The 27938-nt window shown below is 47.0% G+C and overlaps 1 protein-coding gene across 2 annotated transcripts in view; it reads right to left on the bottom strand.

The window, feature by feature from the left end:
- The window catches only part of LOC141059320 (uncharacterized), a 67710-nt gene extending 43414 nt beyond the window's left edge, over positions 1-24296 (bottom strand). For both annotated transcript variants that reach the window (XM_073555648.1, XM_073555649.1), the window contains exon 1: positions 24179-24296. The gene's annotated coding sequence lies outside the window, so the exon portion shown is untranslated. The remainder of the gene's footprint in view (positions 1-24178) is intronic.
- Between the last annotated feature and the right edge of the window lie 3642 nt (positions 24297-27938).

Below are 27938 nucleotides of genomic sequence, written 5' to 3'. Positions count from 1 at the left end.
TACACTGTGTGGGGGGCATCATATATACTGTATAAGGGGCATAATGGGGGCATTATACTGTGTGGGGGCATCATATATACTGCATAAGGGGCATAATGGGGGCTTTACACTGTGTGGGGGACATCATATATACTGTATAAGGGGCATAATGGGGGCATTACACTGTGTGGGGCATCATATATACTGCATAAGGGGCATAATGGGGGCATTACACTGTGTGGGGGGCAATATATATACTGCATAAGGGGCATAATGGGGACATTACACTGTGTGGGGGCATCATATATACTGCATAAGGGGCATAATGGGGGCATTACACTGTGTGGGGGCATCATATATACTGCATAAGGGGCATAATGGGGGCATTACACTGTGTGGGGGAATAATATATACTGCATAAGAGGCATAATGGGAGCATTACACTGTGTGGGGGGCATCATATATACTGCATAAGGGGCATAATGGGGCATTACACTGTGTGGGGGCATCATATATACTGCATAAGGGGCATTACACTGTGTGGCGGCATCATATATACTGCATAAGGGGCATAATGGGGGCATTGCACTGTGTGGGGGCATCATATACAGCATAAGGGGCATAATGGGGGCATTACACTGTGTGGGGGCACCATATATACTGCATAAGGGGCATAATGGGGGCATTACACTGTGTGGGGGGCATCATATATACTGCATAAGAGGCATAATGGGGGCATTACACTGTGTGGGGGCATCATATATACTGCATAAGGGGGATAATGGGGGCATTACACTGTGTGGGGGCATCATATATACTGCATAAGGGGCATAATGGGAGCATTACACTGTGAGGGGGCATCATATATACTGCATAAGGGGCATAATGGAGGCATTACACTGTGTGGGGACATCATATATACTGCATAAGGGGCATAATGGGGGCATTACACTGTGTGGGGGGCATCATATATACTGCATAAGGGGCATAATGGGGGAATTACACTGTGTGGGGGCATCATATATACTGCATAAGGGGCATAATGGGGGCATTACACTGTGTGGGGGGCATCATATATACTGCATAAGGGGCATAATGGAGGCATTACACTGTGTGGGGGCATCATATATACTGCATAAGGGGCATAATGGGGGCATTACACTGTGTGGGGGCATCATAAACACTGTATAAGGGGCATAATGGGGGCATTACACTGTGTGGGGGCATCATATATACTGCATAAGGGGCATAATGGGGGCATTACACTGTGTGGTGGGCATCATATATACTGCATAAGGGGCATAATGGGAGCATTACACTGTGTGGGGGCATCATATATACTGCATAAGGGGCATAATGGGGGCATTACACTGTGTGGGGGCATCATATATACTGCATAAGGGGCATAATGGGGGAATTACACTGTGTGGGGGCATCATATATACTGCATAAGGGGCATAATGGGGGCATTACACTGTGTGGGGGGCATCATATATACTGCATAAGGGGCATAATGGAGGCATTACACTGTGTGGGGGCATCATATATACTGCATAAGGGGCCTAATGGGGGCATTACACTGTGTGGGGGCATCATAAACACTGTATAAGGGGCATAATGGGGGCATTACACTGTGTGGGGGCATCATATATACTGCATAAGGGGCATAATGGGGGCATCATATATACTGCATAAGTGGCATAATGCGGGCATTACACTGTGTGGGGACATCATATATACTGCATAAGGGGCATAATGGGGGCATTACACTGTGTGGGGGCATCATATATACTGCATAAGGGGCATAATGGGGGCATCATATATACTGCATAAGGGGCATAATGGAGGCATTACACTGTGTGGGGGCATCATATACTGCATAAAGGGCATAATAGGGGCATTACACTGTGTGGGGGCATCATATATACTGCATAAGGGGCATAATGGAAGCATTACACTGTGTGGGGGCATCATATATACTGCATAAGGGGCATAATGGAGGCATTACACTGTGTGGGGGCATCATATATACTGCATAAGGGGCATAATGGGGGCATTACACTATGTGGGGGCATCATATATACTGCATAAGGGGCATAATGGGGGCATTACACTGTGAGGGGGCATCATATATACTGCATAAGGGGCATAATGGAGGCATTACACTGTGTGGGGGCATCATATATACTGCATAAGGGGCATAATGGAGACATTACACTGTGTGGGGGCATCATATATACTGCATAAGGGGCATAATGGGGGCATCATATATACTGTATAAGGGGCATAATGGAGGCATTACACTGTGTGTGGGCATCATATATACTGCATAAGGGGCATAATGGGGACATTACACTGTGTGGGGGCATCATATATACTGCATAAGGGGCATAATGGGGGCATTACACTGTGTGGGGGCATCATATATACTGCATAAGGGGCATAATGGAGGCATTACACTGTGTGAGGACATCATATATACTGCATAAGGGGCATAATGGAGGCATTACACTGTGTGGGGGCATCATATATACTGCATAAGGGGCATAATGGGGGCATTACACTGTGTGGGGGCATCATATATACTGCATAAGGGGCATAACTGGGGCATTACACTGTGTGGGGGCATCATATATACTGCATAAGGGGCATAATGGGGGCATTACACTGTGTGGGGGCATCATATGTACTGCATAAGGGGCATAATGGGGGCATTACACTGTGTGGGGGCATCATATATACTGAATAAGGGACATAATAGGGGCATTACACTGTGTGGGGGCATCATATATACTGCATAAGGGGCATAATGGGGGCATTATACTGTGTGGCGGCATCATATATACTGTATAAGGGGCATAATGGCGGCATTACACTGTGTGGGGGCATGATATATATTGCATAAGGGGCATAATGGGGGCATTATACTGTGTGGCGGCATCATATATACTGCATAAGGGGCATAATGGGGACATTACACTGTGTGGGGGCATCATATATACTGCATAAGGGGCATAATGGGGGCATTACACTGTGTGGGGGCATCATATATACAAGGGGCATAATGGGGGCATTACACTGTGTGGGGGCATCATATATACTGCATAAGGGGCATAATGGGGGCATTACACTGTGTGGGGGCATCATATATACTGCATAAGGGGCATAATGGGGGCATTACACTGTGTGGGGGCATAATGGGGGCATTACACTGTGTGGGGGGGGCATCATATATACTGCATAAGGGGCATAATGGGGGCATTACACTGTGTGGGGGGCATCATATATACTGCATAAGGGGCATAATGGGGGCATTACACTGTGTGGGGGGCATCATATATACTGCATAAGGGGCATAATGGGGGCATTACACTGTGTGGGGGGCATCATATATACTGCATAAGGCGCATAATGGAGGCATTACACTGTGTGGGGGCATCATATATACTGCATAAGGGGCATAATGGGGGCATTACACTGTGTGGGGGCATCATATATACTGTATATGGGGCATAATGGGGGCATTACACTGTGTGGCGGCATCATACATACTGCATAAGGGGCATAATGGGGGCATTACACTGTGTGGCGGCATCATATATACTGCATAAGGGGCATAATGGGGGCATTATATATACTGCATAAGGTGCATAATGGGGCCATTATACTGTCTGGGGCATCATATACACTGCATAAGGGGCATAATGGGGGCATTACACTGTGTGGGGGGCATCATATATACTGCATAAGGGTCATAATGGGGACATTACAATGTGTGGGGGCATCATATATACTGCATAAGGGGCATAATGGGGCATTACACTGTGTGGGGGCATCATATATACTGCATAAGGGGCATAATGGGGGCATTACATTGTGTGGGGGCATCATATATACTGCATATGGGGCATAATGGGGGCATTACACTGTGTGGGGGGCATCATATATGCTGCATAAGGGGCATAATGGGGGCATTACACTGTGTGGGGGCATCATATATACTGCATAAGGGGCATAATGGGGGCATTACACTGTGTGGGGGGCACCATATATACTGCATATGGGGCATAATGGGGGCATTACACTGTGTGGGGGGCATCATATATACTGCATAAGGGGCATAATGGGGGCATTACACTGTGTGGGGGCATCATATATACTGCATAAGGGGCATAATGGGTGCATTACACTGTGTGGGGGGCATCATATATACTGCATAAGGCGCATAATGGAGGCATTACACTGTGTGGGGGCATCATATATAATGCATAAGGGGCATAATGTGGGCATCATATATACTGTATAAGGGGCATAATGGGGGCATTACACTGTGTGGGGGCATCATATATACTGTATATGGGGCATAATGGGGACATTACACTGTGTGGGGGGCATCATATATACTGAATAAGTTGCATAATGGGGGCATTACACTGTGTGGCGGCATCATATATACTGCATAAGGGGCATAATGGGTGCATTACTCTGTGTGGGGGCATCATATATACTGCATAAGGTGCATAATGGGGCCATTATACTATGTGGGGCATCATATACACTGCATAAGGGGCATAATGGGGGCATTACACTGTGTGGGCGGCATCATATATACTGCATAAGGGGCATAATGGGGCATTACACTGTGTGGGGGCATCATATATACTGCATAAGGGGCATAATGGGGGCATTACACTGTGTGGGGGCATCATATATACTGCATAAGGGGCATAATGGGGCATTACACTGTGTGGGGCATCATATATACTGCATAAGGGGCATAATGGTGGCATTACACTGTGTGAGGGGCATCATATATACTGCACAAGGGGCATAATGGGGGCATTACACTGTGTGAGGGGCATCATATATACTGCATAAGGGGCATAATGGGGGCATTACACTGTGTGGGGGCATCATATATACTGCATAAGGGGCATAATGGGGGCATTACACTGTGTGGGGGGCATCATATATACTGTATAAGGGGCATAATGGGGGCATTATACTGTGTGGGGGCATCATATATACTGCATAAGGGGAATAATGGGGGCTTTACACTGTGTGGGGGACATCATATATACTGTATAAGGGGCATAATGGGGGCATTACACTGTGTGGGGCATCATATATACTGCATAAGGGGCATAATGGGGGCATTACACTGTGTGGGGGGCATCATATATACTGCATAAGGGGCATAATGGGGACAATACACTGTGTGGGGGCATCATATATACTGCATAAGGGGCATAATGGGGGCATTACACTGTGTGGGGGCATCATATATACTGCATAAGGGGCATAATGGGGGCATTACACTGTGTGGGGGAATAATATATACTGCATAAGGGGCATAATGGGAGCATTACACTGTGTGGGGGGCATCATATATACTGCATAAGGGGCATAATGGGGCATTACACTGTGTGGGGGCATCATATATACTGCATAAGGGGCATTACACTGTGTGGCGGCATCATATATACTGCATAAGGGGCATAATGGGGGCATGACACTGTGTGGGGGCATCATATATACTGCATAAGGGGCATAATGGGGGCATTACACTGTGTGGGGGGCATCATATATACTGCTAAGGGGCATAATGGAGGCATTACACTGTGTGGGGGCATCATATATACTGCATAAGGGGCATAATGGGGGCATTGCACTGTGTGGGGGCATCATATACAGCATAAGGGGCATAATGGGGGCATTACACTGTGTGGGGGCACCATATATACTGCATAAGGGGCATAATGGGGGCATTACACTGTGTGGGGGGCATCATATATACTGCATAAGAGGCATAATGGGGGCATTACACTGTGTGGGGGCATCATATATACTGCATAAGGGGGATAATGGGGGCATTACACTGTGTGGGGGCATCATATATACTGCAAAAGGGGCATAATGGGAGCATTACACTGTGAGGGGGCATCATATATACTGCATAAGGGGCATAATGGAGGCATTACACTGTGTGGGGACATCATATATACTGCATAAGGGGCATAATGGGGGCATTACACTGTGTGGGGGGCATCATATATACTGCATAAGGGGCATAATGGGGGAATTACACTGTGTGGGGGCATCATATATACTGCATAAGGGGCATAATGGGGGCATTACACTGTGTGGGGGGCATCATATATACTGCATAAGGGGCATAATGGAGGCATTACACTGTGTGGGGGCATCATATATACTGCATAAGGGGCATAATGGGGGCATTACACTGTGTGGGGGCATCATAAACACTGTATAAGGGGCATAATGGGGGCATTACACTGTGTGGGGGCATCATATATACTGCATAAGGGGCATAATGGGGGCATTACACTGTGTGGGGGCATCATATATACTGCATAAGGGGCATAATGGGGGCATTACACTGTGTGGGGGCATCATATATACTGCATAAGGGGCATAATGGGAGCATTACACTGTGTGGGGGCATCATATATACTGCATAAGGGGCATAATGGGGGCATTACACTGTGTGGGGGCATCATATATACTGCATAAGGGGCATAATGGGGGAATTACACTGTGTGGGGGCATCATATATACTGCATAAGGGGCATAATGGGAGCATTACACTGTGTGGGGGCATCATATATACTGCATAAGGGGCATAATGGGGGCATTACACTGTGTGGGGGCATCATATATACTGCATAAGGGGCATAATGGGGGAATTACACTGTGTGGGGGCATCATATATACTGCATAAGGGGCATAATGGGGGCATTACACTGTGTGGGGGCATCATATATACTGCATAAGGGGCATAATGGAGGCATTACACTGTGTGGGGGCATCATATATACTGCATAAGGGGCCTAATGGGGGCATTACACTGTGTGGGGGCATCATAAACACTGTATAAGGGGCATAATGGGGGCATTACACTGTGTGGGGGCATCATATATACTGCATAAGGGGCATAATGGGGGCATCATATATACTGCATAAGTGGCATAATGCGGGCATTACACTGTGTGGGGACATCATATATACTGCATAAGGGGCATAATGGAGGCATTACACTGTGTGGGGACATCATATATACAGCATAAAGGGCATAATGGGGGCATTACACTGTGTGCGGGCATCATATATACTGCATAAGGGGCATAATGGGGGCATTACACTGTGTGGGGCCATCATATATACTGCATAAGGGGCATAATGGGAGCATTACACTGTGTGCGGGCATCATATATACTGCATAAGGGGCATAATGGGGGCATTACACTGTGTGGGGCCATCATATATACTGCATAAGGGGCATAATGGGGGCATTACACTGTGTGGGGGCATCATATATACTGCATAAGGGGCATAATGGGGGCATTACACTGTGTGGGGCATCATATATACTGCATAAGGGGCATAATGGGGGCATTATACTGTGTGGGGGGGCATCATATATACTGCATAAGGGGCATAATGGGAGCATTACACTGTGTGGGGGCATCATATATACTGCATAAGGGGCATAATGGGGGCATTACACTGTGTGGGGGCATCATATATACTGCATAAGGGGTATAATGGAGGCATTACACTGTGTGGGGGCATCATATATAATGTATAAGGGGCATAATGGAGGCATTACACTGTGTGGGGGCATCATATATACTGCATAAGGGGCATAATGGGGACATTACACTGTGTGGGGGCATCATATATACTGCATAAAGGGCATAATAGGGGCATTACACTGTGTGGGGGCATCATATATACTGCATAAGGGGCATAATGGGGGCATCATATATACTGCATAAGTGGCATAATGCGGGCATTACACTGTGTGTGGACATCATATATACTGCATAAGGGGCATAATGGAGGCATTACACTGTGTGGGGACATCATATATACAGCATAAGGGGCATAATGGGGGCATTACACTGTGTGCGGGCATCATATATACTGCATAAGGGGCATAATGGGGGCATTACACTGTGTGGGGCCATCATATATACTGCATAAGGGGCATAATGGGAGCATTACACTGTGTGCGGGCATCATATATACTGCATAAGGGGCATAATGGGGGCATTACACTGTGTGGGGCCATCATATATACTGCATAAGGGGCATAATGGGGGCATTACACTGTGTGGGGGCATCATATATACTGCATAAGGGGCATGATGGGGGCATTACACTGTGTGGGGCATCATATATACTGCATAAGGGGCATAATGGGGGCATTATACTGTGTGGGGGGGCATCATATATACTGAATAAAGGGCATAATGGGAGCATTACACTGTGTGGGGGCATCATATATACTGCATAAGGGGCATAATGGGGGCATTACACTGTGTGGGGGCATCATATATACTGCATAAGGGGTATAATGGAGGCATTACACTGTGTGGGGGCATCATATATACTGCATAAGGGGCATAATGGAGGCATTACACTGTGTGGGGGCATCATATATAATGTATAAGGGGCATAATGGAGGCATTACACTGTGTGGGGGCATCATATATACTGCATAAAGGGCATAATGGGGACATTTCACTGTGTGGGGGCATCATATATACTGCATAAAGGGCATAATAGGGGCATTACACTGTGTGGGGGCATCATATATACTGCATAAGGGGCATAATGGAAGCATTACACTGTGTGGGGGCATCATATATACTGCATAAGGGGCATAATGGAGGCATTACACTGTGTGGGGGCATCATATATACTGCATAAGGGGCATAATGGGGGCATTACACTATGTGGGGGCATCATATATACTGCATAAGGGGCCTAATGGGGGCATTACACTGTGTGGGGGCATCATATATACTGCATAAGGGGCATAATGGGGGCATTATACTGTGTGGGGGGGCATCATATATACTGCATAAGGGGCATAATGGGAGCATTACACTGTGTGGGGGCATCATATATACTGCATAAGGGGCATAATGGGGGCATTACACTGTGTGGGGCATCATATATACTGCATAAGGGGCATAATGGGGGCATTATACTGTGTGGGGGGGCATCATATATACTGCATAAGGGGCATAATGGGAGCATTACACTGTGTGGGGGCATCATATATACTGCATAAGGGGCATAATGGGGGCATTACACTGTGTGGGGGCATCATATATACTGCATAAGGGGTATAATGGAGGCATTACACTGTGTGGGGGCATCATATATAATGTATAAGGGGCATAATGGAGGCATTACACTGTGTGGGGGCATCATATATACTGCATAAGGGGCATAATGGGGACATTACACTGTGTGGGGGCATCATATATACTGCATAAAGGGCATAATAGGGGCATTACACTGTGTGGGGGCATCATATATACTGCATAAGGGGCATAATGGGGGCATCATATATACTGCATAAGTGGCATAATGCGGGCATTACACTGTGTGTGGACATCATATATACTGCATAAGGGGCATAATGGAGGCATTACACTGTGTGGGGACATCATATATACAGCATAAGGGGCATAATGGGGGCATTACACTGTGTGCGGGCATCATATATACTGCATAAGGGGCATAATGGGGGCATTACACTGTGTGGGGCCATCATATATACTGCATAAGGGGCATAATGGGAGCATTACACTGTGTGCGGGCATCATATATACTGCATAAGGGGCATAATGGGGGCATTACACTGTGTGGGGCCATCATATATACTGCATAAGGGGCATAATGGGGGCATTACACTGTGTGGGGGCATCATATATACTGCATAAGGGGCATGATGGGGGCATTACACTGTGTGGGGCATCATATATACTGCATAAGGGGCATAATGGGGGCATTATACTGTGTGGGGGGGCATCATATATACTGAATAAAGGGCATAATGGGAGCATTACACTGTGTGGGGGCATCATATATACTGCATAAGGGGCATAATGGGGGCATTACACTGTGTGGGGGCATCATATATACTGCATAAGGGGTATAATGGAGGCATTACACTGTGTGGGGGCATCATATATACTGCATAAGGGGCATAATGGAGGCATTACACTGTGTGGGGGCATCATATATAATGTATAAGGGGCATAATGGAGGCATTACACTGTGTGGGGGCATCATATATACTGCATAAAGGGCATAATGGGGACATTTCACTGTGTGGGGGCATCATATATACTGCATAAAGGGCATAATAGGGGCATTACACTGTGTGGGGGCATCATATATACTGCATAAGGGGCATAATGGAAGCATTACACTGTGTGGGGGCATCATATATACTGCATAAGGGGCATAATGGAGGCATTACACTGTGTGGGGGCATCATATATACTGCATAAGGGGCATAATGGGGGCATTACACTATGTGGGGGCATCATATATACTGCATAAGGGGCCTAATGGGGGCATTACACTGTGTGGGGGCATCATATATACTGCATAAGGGGCATAATGGAGGCATTACACTGTGTGGGGGCATCATATATACTGCATAAGGGGCATAATGGGGGCATCATATATACTGTATAAGGGGCATAATGGAGGCATTACACTGTGTGTGGGCATCATATATACTGCATAAGGGGCATAATGGGGACATTACACTGTGTGGGGGCATCATATATACTGCATAAGGGGCATAATGGGGGCATTACACTGTGTGGGGGCATCATATATACTGCATAAGGGGCATAATGGAGGCATTACACTGTGTGGGGGCATCATATATACTGCATAAGGGGCATAATGGAGGCATTACACTGTGTGGGGGCATCATATATACTGCATAAGGGGAATAATGGGGGCATTACACTGTGTAGGGGCATCATATATACTGCATAAGGGGCATAACTGGGGCATTACACTGTGTGGGGGCATCATATATAATGCATAAGGGGCATAATGGGGGCATTACACTGTGTGGGGGCATCATATGTACTGCATAAGGGGCAAAATGGGGGCATTACACTGTGTGGGGGCATCATATATACTGAATAAGGGACATAATAGGGGCATTACACTGTGTGGGGGCATCATATATACTGCATAAGGGGCATAATGGGGGCATTATACTGTGTGGCGGCATCATATATACTGTATAAGGGGCATAATGGGGGCATTACACTGTGTGGGGGCATCATATATACTGCATAAGGGGCATAATGGGGGCATTATACTGTGTGGGGGCATCATATATATTGCATAAGGGGCATAATGGGGGCATTACACTGTGTGGAGGCATCATATATACTGCATAAGGGGCAAAATGGGGGCATTACACTGTGTGGGGGGCATCATATATACTGCATAAGGGGCATAATGGGGGCATTATACTGTGTGGGGGCATCATATATACTGCATAAGGGGCAAAATGGGGGCATTATACTGTATGGGGGCATCATATATACTGTATAAGGGGCATAATGGGGGCATTACACTGTGTGGGGGCATCATATATACTGCATAAGGGGCATAATGGGGGCATTACACTGTGTGGGGGCATCATATATACTGCATAAGGGGCATAATGGTGGCATTACACTATATGGGGGGCATCATATATACTGTATAAGGGGCATAATGGGGGCATTACACTGTGTGGGGGCATCATATATACTGAATAAGTTGCATAATGGGGGCATTACACTGTGTGGCGGAATCATATATACTGCATAAGGGGCATAATGGGGGCATTACACTGTGTGGGGGCATCATATATACTGCATAAGGTGCATAATGGGGCCATTATACTGTGTGGGGCATCATATACACTGCATAAGGGGCATAATGGGGGCATTACACTGTGTGGGGGGCATCATATATACTGCATAAGGGGCATAATGAGGCATTACACTGTGTGGGGGCATCATATATACTGCATAAGGGGCATAATGGGGGCATTACACTGTGTGGGGGCATCATATATACTGCATAAGGGGCATAATGGGGCATTACACTGTGTGGGGGCATCATATATAGTGCATAAGGGGCATAATGGGGGCATTACACTATGTGGGGGGCATCATATATACTGTATAAGGGGCATAATGGGGCATTATACTGTGTGGGGGCATCATATATACTGCATAAGGGGCATAATGGGGGCATTACACTGTATGGGGGCATCATATATACTGCATAAGGGGCATAATGGGGGAATTACACTGTGTGGGGGCATCATATATACTATATAAGGGGCATAATGGGGGCATTACACTGTGCGGGGGCATCATATATACTGCATAAGGGGCATAATGGGGGCATTACACTGTGTGGGGGCGTCATATATACTGCATAAGGGGCATAATGGGGGCATTACACTGTGTGGGGGCATCATATATACTGCATAAGGGGCATAATGGGGGCATTACACTGTGTGGGGGCATTACACTGTGTGGGGGGCATCATATATACTGCATAAGGGGCATAATGGGGGCATTACACTGTGTGGGGGGCATCATATATACTGCATAAGGGGCATAATGGGGGCATTACACTGTGTGGGGGGCATCATATATACTGCATAAGGCGCATAATTGAGGCATTACACTGTGTGGGGGCATCATATATACTGCATAAGGGGCATAATGTGGGCATTACACTGTGTGGGGGCATCATATATACTGTATATGGGGCATAATGGGGACATTACACTGTGTGGCGGGCATCATATATACTGAATAAGTTGCATAATGGGGGCATTACACTGTGTGGCGGCATCATATATACTGCATAAGGGGCATAATGGGGGCATTACACTGTGTGGCGGCATCATATATACTGCATAAGGGGCATAATGGGGGAATTACACTGTGTGGGGGCATCATATATACTGCATAAGGTGCATAATGGGGGCATTATACTGTGTGGGGCATCATATACACTGCATAAGGGGCATAATGGGGGCATTACACAGTGTGGGGGGCATCATATATACTGCATAAGGGTCATAATGGGGACATTACACTGTGTGGGGGCATCATATATACTGCATAAGGGGCATAATGGGGCATTACACTGTGTGGGGGCATCATATATACTGCATAACGGGCATAATGGGGGCATTACACTGTGTGGGGGGCATCATATATACTGCATAAGGGGCATAATGGGGACATTACACTGTGTGGGGGCATCATATATACTGCATAAGGGGCATAATGGGGGCATTACACTGTGTGGGGGCATCATATATACTGCATAAGGGGCATAATGGGGGCATTAGACTGTGTGGGGGCATCATATATACTGCATAAGGGGCATAATGGGGGCATTACACTGTGTGGGGGAATAATATATACTGCATAAGGGGCATAATGGGAGCATTACACTGTGTGGGGGCATCCTATATACTGCATAAGGGGCATAATGGGGCATTACACTGTGTGGGGGCATCATATATACTGCATAAGGGTTATAATGGGGACATTACACTGTGTGGGGGCATCATATATACTACATAAGGGGCATTATGGGGGCATTACACTGTGTGGGGGCATCATATATACTGCACAAGGGTCATAATGGGGACCTTACACTGTGTGGGGGCATCATATATACTGCATAAGGGTCATAATGGGGCCATTACACTGTGTGGGGGCATCATATATACTGCATAAGGGGCATAATGGGGGCATTACACTGTGTGGGGACATCATATATACTGCATTAGGGGCATAATGGAGGCATTACACTGTGTGGGGACATCATATCTACTGCATAAGGGGCATAATGGGGGCATTACACTGTGTGCGGGCATCATATATACTGCATAAGGGGCATAATGGGGGCATTACACTGTGTGGGGCCATCATATATACTGCATAAGGGGCATAATGGGGGCATTATACTGTGTGGGGGGGCATCATATATAATGTATAAGGGGCATAATGGAGGCATTACACTGTGTGGGGGCATCATATATACTGCATAAGGGGCATAATGGGGACATTACACTGTGTGGGGGCATCATATATACTGCATAAGGGGCATAATGGAAGCATTACTCTGTGTGGGGGCATCATATATACTGCATAAGGGGCATAATGGAGGCATTACACTGTGTGGGGGCATCATATATACTGCATAAGGGGCATAATGGGGGCATTACACTATGTGGGGGCATCATATATACTGCATAAGGGGCATAATGGAGGCATTACACTGTGTGGGGGCATCATATATACTGCATAAGGGGCATAATGGAGACATTACACTGTGTGGGGGCATCATATATACTGCATAAGGGGCATAATGGGGGCATCATATATACTGTATAAGGGGCATAATGGAGGCATTACACTGTGTGTGGGCATCATATATACTGCATAAGGGGCATAATGGGGACATTACACTGTGTGGGGGCATCATATATACTGCATAAGGGGCATAATGGGGGCATTACACTGTGTGGGGGCATCATATATACTGCATAAGGGGCATAATGGAGGCATTACACTGTGTGGGGGCATCATATATACTGCATAAGGGGCATAATGGAGACATTACACTGTGTGGGGGCATCATATATACTGCATAAGGGGCATAATGGGGGCATCATATATACTGTATAAGGGGCATAATGGAGGCATTACACTGTGTGTGGGCATCATATATACTGCATAAGGGGCATAATGGGGACATTACACTGTGTGGGGGCATCATATATACTGCATAAGGGGCATAATGGAGGCATTACACTGTGTGGGGGCATCATATATACTGCATAAGGGGCATAATGGAGGCATTACACTGTGTGGGGGCATCATATATACTGCATAAGGGGCATAATGGGGGCATTACACTGTGTGGGGGCATCATATATACTGCATAAGGGGCATAACAGGGGCATTACACTGTGTGGGGGCATCATATATACTGCATAAGGGGCATAATGGGGGCATTACACTGTGTGGGGGCATCATATGTACTGCATAAGGGGCATAATGGGGGCATTAAACTGTGTGGGGGCATCATATATTCTGAATAAGGGACATAATAGGGGCATTACACTGTGTGGGGGCATCATATATACTGCATAAGGGGCATAATGGGGGCATTATACTGTGTGGGGGCATCATATATACTGCATAAGGGGCAAAATGGGGGCATTACACTGTGTGGGGGCATCATATATACTGTATAAGGGGCATAATGGGGGCATTGCACTGTGTGGGGGCATCATATATACTGCATAAGGGGCATAATGGGGGCATTACACTGTGTGGGGGCATCATATATACTGCATAAGGGGCATAATGGTGGCATTACACTGTGTGGGGGGCATCATATATACTGTATAAGGGGCATAATGGGGGCATTACACTGTGTGGGGGCATCATATATACTGAATAAGTTGCATAATGGGGGCATTACACTGTGTGGCGGCATCATATATACTGCATAAGGGGCATAATGGGGGCATTACACTGTGTGGGGGCATCATATATACTGCATAAGGGGCATAATGGGGGCATTACACTGTGTGGGGGGCATCATATATACTGCATAAGGGGCATAATGAGGCATTACACTGTGTGGGGGCATCATATATACTGCATAAGGGGCATAATGGGGGCATTACACTGTGTGGGGGCATCATATATACTGCATAAGGGGCATAATGGGGCATTACACTGTGTGGGGGCATCATATATAGTGCATAAGGGGCATAATGGGGGCATTACACTATGTGGGGGGCATCATATATACTGTATAAGGGGCATAATGGGGGCATTATACTGTGTGGGGGCATCATATATACTGCATAAGGGGCATAATGGGGGCATTACACTGTGTGGGGGCATCATATATACTGCATAAGGGGCATAATGGGGGCATTACACTGTGTGGGGGCATCATATATACTATATAAGGGGCATAATGGGGGCATTACACTGTGCGGGGGCATCATATATACTGCATAAGGGGCATAATGGGGGCATTACACTGTGTGGGGGCGTCATATATACTGCATAAGGGGCATAATGGGGGCATTACACTGTGTGGGGGCATCATATATACTGCATAAGGGGCATAATGGGGGCATTACACTGTGTGGGGGGCATCATATATACTGCATAAGGCGCATAATGGAGGCATTACACTGTGTGGGGGCATCAAATATACTGCATAAGGGGCATAATGTGGGCATTACACTGTGTGGGGGCATCATATATACTGTATATGGGGCATAATGGGGACATTACACTGTGTGGCGGGCATCATATATACTGAATAAGTTGCATAATGGGGGCATTACACTGTGTGGCGGCATCATATATACTGCATAAGGGGCATAATGGGGGCATTACACTGTGTGGGGGCATCATATATACTGCATAAGGGGCATAATGGGGGCATTACACTGTGTGGGGGGCATCATATATACTGCATAAGGCGCATAATGGAGGCATTACACTGTGTGGGGGCATCAAATATACTGCATAAGGGGCATAATGTGGGCATTACACTGTGTGGGGGCATCATATATACTGTATATGGGGCATAATGGGGACATTACACTGTGTGGCGGGCATCATATATACTGAATAAGTTGCATAATGGGGGCATTACACTGTGTGGCGGCATCATATATACTGCATAAGGGGCATAATGGGGGCATTACACTGTGTGGGGGGCATCATATATACTGCATAAGGGGCATAATGGGGGCATTACACTGTGTGGGGGGCATCATATATACTGCATAAGGGGCATAATGGGGGCATTACACTGTGTGGGGGGCATCATATATACTGCATAAGGCGCATAATGGAGGCATTACACTGTGTGGGGGCATCAAATATACTGCATAAGGGGCATAATGTGGGCATTACACTGTGTGGGGGCATCATATATACTGTATATGGGGCATAATGGGGACATTACACTGTGTGGCGGGCATCATATATACTGAATAAGTTGCATAATGGGGGCATTACACTGTGTGGCGGCATCATATATACTGCATAAGGGGCATAAAGGGGGCATTACACTGTGTGGCGGCATCATATATACTGCATAAGGGGCATAATGGAGGCATTAGACTGTGTGGGGGCATCATATATACTGCATAAGGTCCATAATGGGGGCATTATACTGTGTGGGGCATCATATACAATGCATAAGGGGCATAATGGGGGCATTACACAGTGTGGGGGGCATCATATATACTGCATAAGGGTCATAATGGGGACATTACACTGTGTGGGGGCACCATATATACTGCATAAGGGGCATAATGGGGCATTACACTGTGTGGGGGCATCATATATACTGCATAAGGGGCATAATGGGGGCATTACACTGTGTGGGGGGCATCATATATACTGCATAAGGGGCATAATGGGGCATTACACTGTGTGGGGGCATCATATATACTGCATAAGGGGCATAATGGGGGCATTACACTGTGTGGGGGGCATCATATATACTGCATAAGGGGCATAATGGGGACATTACACTGTGTGGGGGCATCATATATACTGCATAAGGGGCATAATGGGGGCATTACACTGTGTGGGGGCATCATATATACTGCATAAGGGGCATAATGGGGGCATTAGACTGTGTGGGGGCATCATATATACTGCATAAGGGGCATAATGGGGGCATTACACTGTGTGGGGGAATAATATATACTGCATAAGGGGCATAATGGGAGCATTACACTGTGTGGAGGCATCATATATACTGCATAAGGGGCATAATGGGGCATTACACTGTGTGGGGGCATCATATATACTGCATAAGGGTTATAATGGGGACATTACACTGTGTGGGGGCATCATATATACTGCATAAGGGGCATAATGGGGGCATTACACTGTGTGGGGGGCATCATATATACTGCATAAGGGGCATAATGGGGGCATTACACTGTGTGGGGGGCATCATATATACTGCATAACGCGCATAATGGAGGCATTACACTGTGTGGGGGTATCATATATACTGCATAAGGGGCATAATGGGGGCATTACACTGTGTGGGGGCATCATATATACTGTATATGGGGCATAATGGGGACATTACACTGTGTGGCGGGCATCATATATACTGAATAAGTTGCATAATGGGGGCATTACACTGTGTGGCGGCATCATATATACTGCATAAGGGGCATAATGGGGGCATTACACTGTGTGGCGGCATCATATATACTGCATAAGGGGCATAATGGGGGCATTACACTGTGTGGGGGCATCATATATACTGCATAAGGTGCATAATGGGGGCATTATACTGTGTGGGGCATCATATACACTGCATAAGGGGCATAATGGGGGCATTACACAGTGTGGGGGGCATCATATATACTGCATAAGGGTCATAATGGGGACATTACACTGTGTGGGGGCATCATATATACTGCATAAGGGGCATAATGGGGCATTACACTGTGTGGGGGCATCATATATACTGCATAAGGGGCATAATGGGGGCATTACACTGTGTGGGGGCATCATATATACTGCATAAGGGGCATAATGGGGGCATTACACTGTGTGGGGGCATCATATATACTGCATAAGGGGCATAATGGGGCATTACACTGTGTGGGGGGCATCATATATACTGCATAAGGGGCATAATGGGGACATTACACTGTGAGGGGGCATCATATATACTGCATAAGGGGCATAATGGGGGCATTACACTGTGTGGGGGCATCATATATACTGCATAAGGGGCATAATGGGGGCATTAGACTGTGTGAGGGCATCATATATACTGCATAAGGGGCATAATGGGGGCATTACACTGTGTGGGGGAATAATATATACTGCATAAGGGGCATAATGGGGCATTACACTGTGTGGGGGGCATCATATATACTGCATAAGGGGCATAATGGGGACATTACACTGTGTGGGGGCATCATATATACTGCATAAGGGGAATAATGGGGGCATTACACTGTGTGGGGGCATCATATATACTGCATAAGGGGCATAATGGGGGCATTAGACTGTGTGAGGGCATCATATATACTGCATAAGGGGCATAATGGGGGCATTACACTGTGTGGGGGAATAATATATACTGCATAAGGGGCATAATGGGAGCATTACACTGTGTGGGGGAATCATATATACTGCATAACGGGCATAATGGGGCATTACACTGTGTGGGGGCATCATATATACTGCATAAGGGTTATAATAGGGACATTACACTGTGTGGGGGCATCATATATACTACATAAGGGGCATAATTGGGGCATTACACTGTGTGGGGGCATCATATATACTGCATAAGGGTCATAATGGGGCCATTACACTGTGTGGGGGCATCATATATACTGCATAAGGGGCATAATGGGGGCATTACACTGTGTGGGGACATCATATATACTGCATTAGGGGCATAATGGAGGCATTACACTGTGTGGGGACATCATATATACTGCATAAGGGGCATAATGGGGGCATTACACTGTGTGCAGGCATCATATATACTGCATAAGGGGCATAATGGGGGCATTACACTGTGTGGGGCATCATATATACTGCATAAGGGGCATAATGGGGGCATTACACTGTGTGCAGGCATCATATATACTGCATAAGGGGCATAATGGGGGCATTACACTGTGTGGGGGCATCATATATACTGCATAAGGGGCATAATGGGAGCATTACACTGTGTGGGGTCATCATATATACTGCATAAGGGGCATAATGGAAGCATTACACTGTGTGGGGACATCATATATACTGCATAAGGGGTATAATGGAAGCATTACACTGTGTGGGGGCATCATATATACTGCATAAGGGGCATAATGGGAGCATTACACTGTGTGGGGGCATCATATATACTACATAAGGGGCATAATGGGGGCATTACACTGTGTGGGGGGCATCATATATACTGCATAAGGGGCATAATGGGGGCATTACACTATGTGGGGCCATCATATATACTGCATAAGGGGCATAATGGGAGCATTACACTGTGTGGGGTCATCATATATACTGCATAAGGGGCATAATGGAGGCATTACACTGTGTGGGGACATCATATATACTGCATAAGGGGCATAATGGGGGCATTACACTGTGTGCAGGCATCATATATACTGCATAAGGGGCACAATGGGAGCATTACACTGTGTGGGGCCATCATATATACTGCATAAGGGGCATAATGGAGGCATTACATTGTGTGGGGACATCATATATACTGCATAAGGGGTATAATGGAAGCATTACACTGTGTGGGGGCATCATATATACTGCATAAGGGGCATAATGGGAGCATTACACTGTGTGGGGGCATCATATATACTACATAAGGGGCATAATGGGGGCATTACACTGTGTGGGGGGCATCATATATACTGCATAAGGGGCATAATGGGGGCATTATACTGTGTGGGGCCATCATATATACTGCATAAGGGGCATAATGGGAGCATTACACTGTGTGGGGGCATCATATATACTGCATAAGGGGCATAATGGGGGCATTACACTGTGTGGGGGGCATCATATATACTGCATAAGGGGCATAATGGGGGCATTACACTATGTGGGGCATCATATATACTGCATAAGGGGCATAATGGGGGCATTACACTGTGTGGGGGCATCATATATACTGCATAAGGGGCATAATGGGAGCATTACACTGTGTTGGGGCATCATATATACTACATAAGGGGCATAATGGGGGCATTACACTGTGTGGGGGCATCATATATACTGCATAAGGGGCATAATGGAGGCATTACACTGTGTGGGGGCATCATATATACTGCCTAAGGGGCATAATGGAGGCATTACACTGTGTGGGGGCATAATGGAGGCATTACACTGTGTGGGGGCATCATATATACTGCATAAGGGGCATAATGGGGACATTACACTGTGTGGGGGCATCATATATACTGCATAAGGGGCATAATGGGAGCATTACACTGTGTGGGGGCATCATATATACTGCATAAGGGGCATAATGGGGGCATTACACTGTGTGGGGGGCATCATATATACTGCATAAGGGGCATAATGGGGGCATTACACTATGTGGGGCATCATATATACTGCATAAGGGGCATAATGGGGGCATTACACTGTGTGGGGGCATCATATATACTGCATAAGGGGCATAATGGGAGCATTACACTGTGTGGGGGCATCATATATACTACATAAGGGGCATAATGGGGGCATTACACTGTGTGGGGGCATCATATATACTGCATAAGGGGCATAATGGAGGCATTACACTGTGTGGGGGCATCATATATACTGCCTAAGGGGCATAATGGAGGCATTACACTGTGTGGGGGCATAATGGAGGCATTACACTGTGTGGGGGCATCATATATACTGCATAAGGGGCATAATGGAGGCATTACACTGTGTGGGGGCATCATATATACTGCATAAGGGGCATAATGGGAGCATTACACTGTGTGGGGGCATCATATATACTGCATAACGGGCATAATGGGGGCATTACAATGTGTGGGGGCATCATATATACTGCATAAGGGGCATAATGGAGGCATTACACTGTGTGGGGGCATCATATATACTGCCTAAGGGGCATAATGGAGGCATTACACTGTGTGGGGGCATCATATATACTGCATAAGGGGCATAATGGGGACATTACACTGTGTGGGGGCATCATATATACTGCATAAGGGGCATAATGGGAGCATTACACTGTGTGGGGGCATCATATATACTGCATAAGGGGCATAATGGAGGCATTACACTGTGTGGGGGCATCATATATACTGCCTAAGGGGCATAATGGGGGCATTACACTGTGTGGGGGCATCATATATACTGCATAAGGGGCATAATGGGGACATTACACTGTGTGGGGGGCCTCATATATACTGCATAAGGGGCATAATGGGAGCATTACACTGTGTGGGGGCATCATATATACTGCATAACGGGCATAATGGGGGCATTACACTGTGTGGGGGTCATCATATATACTGCATAAGGGGCATAATGGAAGCATTACACTCTGTGGCGGCATCATATATACTGCATGAGGGGCATAATGGGGGCATTACACTGTGTGGGGCCATCATATATACTGCATAAGGGGCATAATGGTAGCATTACACTGTGTGGGGGCATCATATATACTGCATAAGGGGCATAATGGGGGCATTACACTGTGGGGCCATCATATATACTGCATAAAGGGCATAATGGAAGCATTACACTGTGTGGGGGCATCATATATACTGCATAAGGGGCATAATGGGGGCATTACACTGTGTGGGGGCATCATATATACTGCATAAGGGGCATAATGGAGGCATTACACTGTGTGGGGGCATCATATATACTGCCTAAGGGGCATAATGGGGGCATTACACTGTGTGGGGGCATCATATATACTGCATAAGGGGCATAATGGGGACATTACACTGTGTGGGGGGCCTCATATATACTGCATAAGGGGCATAATGGGAGCATTACACTGTGTGGGGGCATCATATATACTGCATAAGGGGCATAATGGGGACATTACACTGTGTGGGGGGCCTCATATATACTGCCTAAGGGGCATAATGGGGGCATTACACTGTGTGGGGGCATCATATATACTGCATAAGGGGCATAATGGGGACATTACACTGTGTGGGGGGCCTCATATATACTGCATAAGGGGCATAATGGGAGCATTACACTGTGTGGGGGTAATCATATATACTGCATAAGGGGCATAATGGAAGCATTACACTGTGTGGCGGCATCATATATACTGCATGAGGGGCACAATGGGGGCATTACACTGTGTGGGGACATCATATATACTGCATAAGGGGCATAATGGGAGCATTACACTGTGTGGGGACATCATATATACTGCATAAGGGGCATAATGGAAGAATTACACTGTGTGGCGGCATCATATATACTGCATGAGGGGCACAATGGGGGCATTACACTGTGTGGGGACATCATATATACTGCATAAGGGGCATAATGGGGGCATTACACTGTGTGGGGACATCATATATACTGCATAAGGGGCATAATGGAAGAATTACACTGTGTGGCGGCATCATATATACTGCATGAGGGGCATAATGGGGGCATTACACTGTGTGGGGGTCATCATATATACTGCATAAGGGGCATAATGGAAGCATTACACTGTGTGGCGGCATCATATATACTGCATGAGGGGCACAATGGGGGCATTATACTGTGTGGGGACATCATATATACTGCATAAGGGGCATAATGGGGGCATTATACTGTGTGGGGACATCATATATACTGCATAAGGGGCATAATGGAGGCATTACACTGTGTGGGGCCATCATATATACTGCATGAGGGGCACAATGGGGGCATTACACTGTGTGGGGACATCATATATACTGCATAAGGGGCATAATGGGGGCATTACACTGTGGGGCCATCATATATACTGCATGAGGGGCACAATGGGGGCATTACACTGTGTGGGGACATCATATATACTGCATAAGGGGCATAATGGGGGCATTACACTGTGGGGCCATCATATATACTGCATAAAGGGCATAATGGAAGCATTACACTGTGTGGGGGCATCATATATACTGCATGAGGGGCACAATGGGGGCATTACACTGTGTGGGGACATCATATATACTGCATAAGGGGCATAATGGGGGCATTACACTGTGGGGCCATCATATATACTGCATAAAGGGCATAATGGAAGCATTACACTGTGTGGGGGCATCATATATACTGCATAAGGAGCATAATGGGGGCATTATACTGTGTGGGGACATCATATATACTGCATAAGGGGCATAATGGGGGCATTACACTGTGGGGCCATCATATATACTGCATAAAGGGCATAATGGAAGCATTACACTGTGTGGGGGCATCATATATACTGTATAAGGGGCATAAGGGGGGCATCATATATACTGTATAAGGGGCATAAGGGGGGCATTACACTGTGTGGGGGGCATCATATATACTGCATAAGGGGCATAATGGGGGCATTACACTGTGGGGGCCAAGAAAGGGGCCCTGTACTATGAGAACAATCCGTTTCCTCCCTTCCACAGTTGGGTCGTATGTATCTAGTACAGGGAACAGAACAGAAACGTAATGATTCTAAAGTGGCAACAAAAACACCAAAAGAGTCTCAGTGGTGAAGGGGTTAATGTCCCCCCTCCACTCAGTAATGGGGAATCTCCAGCACTTACCTCCACCCGCACAGCCGCACTCCACATATATGGCTGACTCCTCTTTGCGCACAGGACCTGTGCCGAGGTCACAGAAGGGGAGGAGTCAGGGGGTCACATGATATCCGGTGTAGTAATGGGAAGTTCGGCTCTTTTTGGTGAATCGGCTAATTCGGCTCCGCTCACCATAATGAGCCGGCTCTTTTGGCTCTTTAAACGGCTCTTTTTTAAAATAGGAATCCGTTTTACACAGTCATCTTTCTAGGTCTTTGCCTGTAAAGTGAGGCCTCATTATACCCCTGTATAAGGATCTAGTGACGCAGTGTAGACTGTTATTCAGCATTGCTGTGTCCTCAGATTGTCAGCTCTTGTGATCAGGCCTCTGCTCCTCGCTCCGGTCTCTCCTGTACAATGAGGTCTCATTATACCCCTGTATAAGGATCTAGTGACGCAGTGTAGACTGTTATTCAGCATTGCTGTTTCCTCAGATTGTCAGCTCTTGTGATCAGGCCTCTGCTCCTCGCTCCGGTCTCTCCTGTACAATGAGGTCTCATTATACCCCTGTATAAGGATCTAGTGACGCAGTGTAGACTGTTATTCAGCATTGCTGTGTCCTCAGATTGTCAGCTCTTGTGATCAGGCCTCTGCTCCTCGCTCCGGTCTCTCCTGTACAGAGAGGCCTCATTATACCCCTGTATAAGGATCTAGTGACGCAGTGTAGACTGTTATTCAGCATTGCTGTGTCCTCAGATTGTCAGCTCTTGTGATCAGGCCCCTGCTCCTCGCTCCGGTCTCTCCTGTACAGAGAGGCCTCATTATACCCCTGTATAAGGATCTAGTGACGCAGTGTAGACTGTTATTCAGCATTGCTGCTTCCTCAGATTGTCAGCTCTTGTGATCAGGCTCCTGCTCCTCGCTCCGGTCTCTCCTGTACAGTGAGGCCTCATTATACCCCTGTATAAGGATCTAGTGACGCAGTGTAGACTGTTATTCAGCATTGCTGTTTCCTCAGATTGTCAGCTCTTGTGATCAGGCCTCTGCTCCTCGCTCCGCTCTCTCCTGTACAGTGAGGCCTCATTATACCCCTGTATAAGGATCTAGTGACGCAGTGTAGACTGTTATTCAGCATTGCTGTTTCCTCAGATTGTCAGCTCTTGTGATCAGGCCCCTGCTCCTCGTACCGGTCTCACCTGTACAGTGAGGCCTCATTATACCCCTGTATAAGGATCTAGTGACGCAGTGTAGACTGTTATTCAGCATTGCTGTGTCCTCAGATTGTCAGCTCTTGTGATCAGGCCTCTGCTCCTCGCTCCGCTCTCTCCTGTACAGTGAGGCCTCATTATACCCCTGTATAAGGATCTAGTGACGCAGTGTAGACTGTTATTCAGCATTGCTGTGTCCTCAGATTGTCAGCTCTTGTGATCAGGCCCCGGCTCCTCGCTCCGGTCTCTCCTGTACAGTGAGGCCTCATTATACCCCTGTATAAGGATCTAGTGACGCAGTGTAGACTGTTATTCAGCATTGCTGTTTCCTCAGATTGTCAGCTCTTGTGATCATGCCCCTGCTCCTCGCTCCGGTCTCTCCTGTACAGTGAGGCCTCATTATACCCCTGTATAAGGATCTAGTGACGCAGTGTAGACTGTTATTCAGCATTGCTGTTTCCTCAGATTGTCAGCTCTTGTGATCAGGCCCCGGCTCCTCGCTCCGGTCTCTCCTGTACAGTGAGGCCTCATTATACCCCTGTATAAGGATCTAGTGACACAGTGTAGACTGTTATTCAGCATTGCTGTTTCCTCAGATTGTCAGCTCTTGTGATCAGGCCTCTGCTCCTCGCTCCGGTCTCTCCTGTACAGTGAGGCCTCATTATACCCCTGTATAAGGATCTAGTGACACAGTGTAGACTGTTATTCAGCATTGCTGTTTCCTCAGATTGTCAGCTCTTGTGATCAGGCCCCTGCTCCTCGCTCCGGTCTCTCCTGTACAGTGAGGCCTCATTATACCCCTGTATAAGGATCTAGTGACGCAGTGTAGACTGTTATTCAGCATTGCTGTTTCCTCAGATTGTCAGCTCTTGTGATCAGGCCCCTGCTCCTCGCTCCGGTCTCTCCTGTACAGTGAGGCCTCATTATACCCCTGTATAAGGATCTAGTGAGGCAGTGTAGACTGTTATTCAGCATTGCTGTCTCCTCAGATTGTCAGCTCTTGTGATCAGGCCCCTGCTCCTCGCTCCGGTCTCTCCTGTACAGTGAGGCCTCATTATACCCCTGTATAAGGATCTAGTGAGGCAGTGTAGACTGTTATTCAGCATTGCTGTCTCCTCAGATTGTCAGCTCTTGTGATCAGGCCCCTGCTCCTCGCTCCGGTCTCTCCTGTATAGTGATGGCCTCATTATACCCCTGTATAAGGATCTAGTGACGCAGTGTAGACTGTTATTCAGCATTGCTGTCTCCTCAGATTGTCAGCTCTTGTGATCAGGCCCCGGCTCCTTGCTCCGGTCTCTCCTGTACAGTGAGTCCTCATTATACCCCTGTATAAGGATCTAGTGATGCAGTGTAGATTGTTATTCAGCATTGCTGTTTCCTCAGATTGTCAGCTCTTGTGATCAGGCCCCTGCTCTTCGCTCCGGTCTCCCCGTACAGTGAGGCCTCATTATACCCCTGTATAAGGATCTAGTGACGCAGTGTAGACTGTTATTCAGCATTGCTGTCTCCTCAGATTGTCAGCTCTTGTGATCAGGCCCCGGCTCCTCGCTCCGGTCTCTCCTGTACAGTGAGGCCTCATTATACCCCTGTATAAGGATCTAGTGACGCAGTGTAGATTGTTATTCAGCATTGCTGTTTCCTCAGATTGTCAGCTCTTGTGATCAGGCCCCTGCTCTTCGCTCCGGTCTCCCCGTACAGTGAGGCCTCATTATACCCCTGTATAAGGATCTAGTGACGCAGTGTAGACTGTTATTCAGCATTGCTGTCTCCTCAGATTGTCAGCTCTTGTGATCAGGCCCCTGCTCCTCGCTCCGGTCTCTCCTGTACAGTGATGTCTCATTCTCCACCTGTATAAGGATCTAGTGACGCAGTGTAGACTGTTATTCAGCATTGCTGTTTCCTCAGATTATCAGCTCTTGTGATCAGGCCCCGGCTCCTCGCTCCGGTCTCTCCTGTACAGTGAGGCCTCATTATACCCCTGTATAAGGATCTAGTGACGCAGTGTAGACTGTTATTGAGCATTGCTGTTTCCTCAGATTGTCAACTCTTGTGATCAGGCCCCGGCTCCTCGCTCCGGTCTCTCCTGTACAGTGAGGCCTCATTATACCCCTGTATAAGGATCTAGTGATGCAGTGTAGACTGTTATTCAGTATTGCTGTGTCCTCAGATTGTCAGCTCTTGTGATCAGGCCCCTGCTCTTCGCTCCGGTCTCCCCGTACAGTGAGGCCTCATTATACCCCTGTATAAGGATCTAGTGACGCAGTGTAGACTGTTATTCAGAATTGCTGTTTCCTCAGATTGTCAGCTCTTGTGATCAGGCCCCCGCTCCTCGCTCCGGTCTCTCCTGTACAGTGAGGCCTCATTATACACCTGTATAAGGATCTAGTGACGCAGTGTAGACTGTTATTCAGCATTGCTGTCTCCTCAGATTGTCAGCTCTTGTGATCAGGCCCCTGCTCCTCGCTCCGGTCTCTCCTGTACAGTGAGGCCTCATTATACCCCTGTATAAGGATCTAGTGATGCAGTGTAGACTGTTATTCAGCATCGCTGTTTCCTCAGATTGTCAGCTCTTGTGATCA

The sequence above is a fragment of the Dendrobates tinctorius genome, unplaced genomic scaffold (genome assembly GCF_039654945.1).
Source record: "Dendrobates tinctorius isolate UK_male_01 unplaced genomic scaffold, ASM3965494v1 ptg000226l, whole genome shotgun sequence".
NCBI lineage: Eukaryota > Metazoa > Chordata > Amphibia > Anura > Dendrobatidae > Dendrobates > Dendrobates tinctorius.
Note: the sequence above shows the minus strand (reverse complement) of the source record. Positions and strands in the feature narration are given on the sequence as shown.